Raw genomic sequence first — 6,000 nt, forward strand, 5'->3', positions numbered from 1 at the left:
TTTTTCCTAATTCCGAAGTCTTTCTTTTTCTCTTATACACATTGATTCGCTATTAGTAATGAGTCACAACACAAATTGTATAACACATCGTTTGAACGTTTGTTTACAAATAAATGTACTTTCTATATTTTTGAGTATATCAAATCAAATTTTTCGGAGCAAACAAATTCAGCAAGTTCTCAAATTCGGCAACTTTTTTAAATTTGATTATAACAATCAAATATTATGTTAACACAACTTTCATCTTGTTTATATTTTAAAATGGTTCTAACCCAAGATCATTGTAGTAAGATGCTACGACATCATTACACAGAATTATATCATAGCCAGTAATCAAGAGTATATTATCACTGCATACTCGACTAAGATAAATAACATCACATATGAGCAGCGTTTCGTGTGTAATAAAATGTACATTTCTGTCACACTAATGTGTATATCTATCTGCGCAACTTCATAATACAGCATCCCCTAATTTTTTTTTCATATCCTGGATTTAGTGACGATCAACCAACCATCAGTAAGAGTTAAAAGTTACTATATTCTTACACAAATGTTTTGTTAAAAAAACTAGAGCAGCACAACTCCATTACTAAGGTCAAACTGCCTCTGACAAGTTAGGATTATATCTTTGATAGCACGCAACTTCCGCAAAGGATTACGTGCCCAAATATCACCTGGGGATTGGAAATAAATGAAACACTGTGGTTTCAGGCTGACCTACAACATTAAAAATGTCAGGATTTTGGCAGCTATCGCGTTCAGGTTTTACAAGCTGACGCGCTATAAGATTTGTATTTAATCACTATCAAACCATTTATAACAGGAAAACTCGAATCACATTGGGCTTCTGCAAACAAAATAAACTTTAATGTTTCGGTCACAATTTATTTCAGACATACGGTAACCTCCTTTCCTCGTCTACCTACGATGCAATTTATAAGTCTATATTTTTGGAGAGAATATAACTAAGAATGCAAGTATTAGAAGTATATACATTATTATAGAGTGGTCCAAAAAAAAAAAAAAAACTATGTACTCTACTTGGAATTTATAGAAAGTTTTTAATATAAAAATAGCAACTTGAAACACTTCTCTTCTTCACTTTGATTGTAAAAAATAGACAGAGAACGAGAAAATAATTGATATTTGTCGATTTTGGTTACTTTCAAAAATTTTATGCTGTCCTTTAAAGGGGCTCTTAAAACATATTTTCATAGTCGACACGAAAACAAAATCTTATACCTCTAATAAGCATTTGATAATATTTAAAAAAATAAATGGTTAGTTTTTTTTTTATTAAATGGATTTTAAAACTAAAATTAAAGAGGTTACTATTAAGCAAAGGATACTCCCAACCTTGACTTACTTTTAAGTTGGTTTTACTTTTGACGTACAATTCAATTTAACTTAAATCACTTGTAGATTTTTCTTCGTGGCTTCAACATCAATTATTTTTTATCCACGGTATTACACAATACTGTTTCATTGGAATTTTTTTTTTTTTTTTTTTTTTTTGGAGTAAACATGTTTTTGCTAAAATAATTTTTGTTAATATTCCACAACTGAACATAATGTTTAAATTGTAAGTAATTTATCAGTATATTAGGATAAGAAATAAAATTTCCAATTTGCTTTGCTTAGTCCACTTTTATTTAACTGTCACAGTTATGAAAATGTCTTTGTTAGACGAAACTAGTCAAAATATTTTATTTTATTAAAATATTAAAAAATAAAAGTGGACTAAGCAAAGTAAATTGAAAATTTTATTTCTTATCTTAATTATGGAGTTCCACAAAGATTATATTAATTTCTTTTTTTAAATTAATTCCACTCTGAAATACAAATAATTATTAGCACAAAGTATTTTGCTTTTTTGCAATTCTAATATGCAAACTGAATATTCTGGGAATAGTAGTTTTAGATATTACAAATTATTGTTTAATTACCTCAAATTCTATTCGTATCCAAATGATATGCACATTTTGATTTTTTTTCGATAATTTGTGAAGACTGTTCATGCGGTTACACATCGCCTTTTGTTTCTAAAAACGTTGTGTATTATTATTTTTTTTTATAAATTGAAGCGCATATATTTCGAATTATTGTAAGAATTTTGGGCGTTAAAATCGTAGTTATGATGTTTCACTTCGTCGTCCATTATTCGTAGTTTAATAATTTTTTGAATTATTTTATATTGTAATTTTTTTTAATTTAAGAAATTCCGTTTCTTATATTGAATTATTGAATTAATATTTTGTGTATACATTTTGATTACGATTAAATGTATGGTTATGTATAAACGTGAACATAGATTATTATATTTATTTTTGATAGATATGTATAAATTATTGTACAACCATAACATTCTTAATTTTACTAATTATTGATTGATCATAGATATTAGAAATCCGTGCTACATAATGTTTAAAAAAAAAAGGCTATGTTATGATTTGTACTTTTGTATTTTATATTTTGAATATTTGCAAATGAGTAATAGTCATTATTCTATATCACATACATTATAGTATTTATTAATTCATATCGCCAACTAGTGTTTTTAAATCTTTATTATTAATTTCTATATGTTTTCAATGTTTTAAAAGATTTTATAGTTATTAAAAATGTTATATTTTGATATTATTTGAATATATTATATCATTATTATACTGAAATTAAATATACACATTTTATTATTATTTTTTTAATCTAATGTTCCGTAATTTATGTCAGTTAGTGTCCATAAATTACGAACACAACATATTACATAAATTCATAGATCTATTTTCATGGATCTCGGACAGGATGGACTAAAACTTTTTAATAATAATGGATCTTATATTCAACATATAATCTTTAAAATGATTTGCACGTGATATATTTTTCAAACAATATGTGAGCGAGGAGGTATTTTTATAAAAATGATCTGGTATGTTTAATTTATTCTAATTTTTGGGTTTTGGGGTTATATTGTGAAATGTTTTAATTTCACTATGTTATGCATCCTTTTAAACATTTAATATAAATTTATTTAAGGTTTCTACATTTAAATGGCTTAAAATTGTATTTTGTTATTCAATAAACACGCAAAGTGTAAAATTTTGTAGACTTTATAAGTTTTTGTAGTAAATACGCTATGTGTTAAAAATTGTATACTTAAGTTTTCGTAATAACACTTAATGCGTTGAGATTTGTATACTTTATAAGTTTTGTAATTGATTATGGTTACATAAAGTACCTTTCAAGTTATAATTATCTTAATATTATATTTAAATTTTCCTTTCTTGGACCTTTTGTTTTGTAGATGTGTGATTTAAATCCACGCGGTAACTTTTGGAAAGTAAAGTATGAAGCCTTTACTTTGAACACTAAACATTCCTTCCAGTTCTGATCTTATCCTCTGGACCTGTCGGTTTTAAATATCAGGGTGGCTCTAAAAGTACAATTATCCCCGAAAATTGTATGGGTGGGCCCTAGCAACACTTCTTCACTCGTACTCGTAATCATTTCTTAACTTAACGCGCAATCCAAGATGGATTCGCTCTTTTGATATTCTCATTTTTAGTAACCCCAGCAAGGGTTACCTTTCTTTTTTTTATTTATTTTGCTTCACTAAATTTCAGAAAAATATAAGTTTGCAATTCCCCCAGGATTTCTACCTCGATTGAATAACCTTTTCCCACATTTGCAATATTGTTAAATTCTTCAATTTCCCACGGTTTATCTTTTGATGACCAAGTTTCAATCAAACCTAAGACATCAAATTTTTAAAATAACTTATATATATTGTAATATCGTAATTGTTTAATTAAGATAAAAGTCCTTCTATATTCCAAAAAACTAATTTATACTTATTAACTACATAGGGATAATTTGTTTAATGCTTAATTTTTTCTACTAATAGCGTAGAAAAGATTTTGAAATACTTTTTCCTTCTCTGCTTTTCTTGTATTCAGGTTTAATTAAGTAAGTTTGACTATCTCCTTTTTCAGAAGATTGATAATCTGGTTTATTTCTTTTCTTCTTTACATTTAATTGCTCTTTCAGTTTAGATTTTTCTTTTCCTAGTTCCATTCTTATTTCTCGTGGTAGATCGTTGTTAATAAAAATTTTTGTTCCTTTCAGCATCCTGCGATTTTAACATTTATCTTGCTTCGTCTCAAAAGTTGTAAACTTTACTTTGATAGGAGCTTTTGGATCTTTTCCTAATCGAAAAACTTCGTCAATATCTGTTTTGTTAATATTTACATTCAATTGGTCTTGGAAAAGAGTAATAACTTCTTCTTCCCGTGTCGTTTCATTTTTATTGTGCTTATCATGGCCAATAATGATGTTATTTTTGTTCAGTTCCACTTGCATTTTAACAATTGTTCTATTTTGTTCCGCCAGCAAATTTTCTAATTCCTCATTCTTTTCTCTTATATATTTATTTTCATCTTTTATTTCTTTTAGCTGCGACATTATTTTGTTTTCGAATGTTTCCATTTTGCTGATTAGAGCGTCTATTTTACCTTCTAAATTACTCATTTTAATTATTTTATTTAAATCAAAAGTTACTTAATTATTCTTATAGTTGTTTAATTTTCCGAACTTTTGTATTAAATATTTTATGGCTTATATTATTTTAAACTAGCAGAAATAAAATTTTTGCAGAAGGCACCTAGCTTCGAACCCTTGTATGTAAAATTAATGATCATCAGATTGACGTATGCCTCTACCAATTGCGCCACGGACTGGTTGTAAAACTTACACAATTTTTAATACTATTTAAACAGCTATATATTATTTTATAATAATTATATTTTTGCTGTGCTGTTAAATTTTTGTTATTTTGTTCTTAAAAAAACTTTCAAGAATTTACTTTAGTACTGTTTTTAAAAAAAAACTATGTTCCTTAATTAAAACACAATTATTTATAATTAATTATGATTAAAGTGTTTGAAATAGGTAAACTTCTGCTCCTTTTTAAATTAATTTAGATTTTTGTTTAGTTTTTAAATTTAAATGTAAGTTCCATACAAATTTTAACGTCATCACCAGTTAAGCATAACCTCGTATATTAATTTGTTAATTTATTCGGAAAAATACACTATATAAACTGTTTTCAGGAGTAGTATTCACTATTATAGAACTCAAAACACGTTTTCAGTTAAATTTTCACAAGGAACACAATTAAAATTTTTATTAATCTCCAAATTCAAGCCTTTTTTTACAGAGCAATAAATTACACGTCTATACTGTAACACGTCAACTTCACATCACCGAAAAATCTATATGAAAACATATCATCCATCTACCGTTTCCCCATAAGACCAATGTTAAAGATGCCTACTTTTGAAGTTATTTATTTATTTAATTATTTGGGCAAGCCACCCTCCCCCACAAAATTTTGGATTGATTTAGACTTAGTCCAACTTTATATAATAAAAATCAAGCCTTTTATCGCAAATTGCTCTAGCGTTTTACACACTTAAGGGCATAGAGTATATATTTTTTGTAATTATTTTTAACAAGTCAGAAACTTGTAAATAAGCAGTTTTTAGGTCGTTCAACTATGCGAAAGTACAGTTATAATATAAAAAAATCACAAATTGTTAATGAAATTGTTACCTTAGGTAATTTTAATATAAAAAAATATCAGAAATTCTTTATTTAAGTAATTATATAATAAAGCAACCACAGAAGCTTCTTAGGTTATAAGCGGGAGCCGATATAGAAATTTGATTGCATTGTCTTGGTAGTCAGGACTGAAAATCCATATAGTCGACTGGCCCTCTTAAATTGAAATCAAGTGAGACGATCACATTTGTTCATTCATAATCCATAGCCGCCTTTCGCTGTCCAGAACTCATGAATCCCTCATAATTTTTTATGTCGTTTATAGTCTATGAAGATTCTTTCTGATGTCTTAACATTGTATCTATTTGAAAATTATTCATTTCAAAAACTTTAGTAGCAATAATCAATAAACAAACAAATTGAGGTTATGTACAAAATAAA

At 26.9% G+C, this 6,000-nt stretch overlaps 1 protein-coding gene across 1 annotated transcript in view; it reads left to right on the plus strand.

The window, feature by feature from the left end:
• Window positions 1-6,000, plus strand: part of LOC123302819 (lachesin-like) — a 1,791,741-nt gene that overhangs the window by 1,069,091 nt on the left and 716,650 nt on the right. The gene's annotated exons all lie outside the window — the stretch shown is intronic.

The sequence above is a fragment of the Chrysoperla carnea genome, chromosome X (genome assembly GCF_905475395.1).
Source record: "Chrysoperla carnea chromosome X, inChrCarn1.1, whole genome shotgun sequence".
In the NCBI taxonomy this organism is placed as follows: Eukaryota; Metazoa; Arthropoda; class Insecta; order Neuroptera; family Chrysopidae; genus Chrysoperla; species Chrysoperla carnea.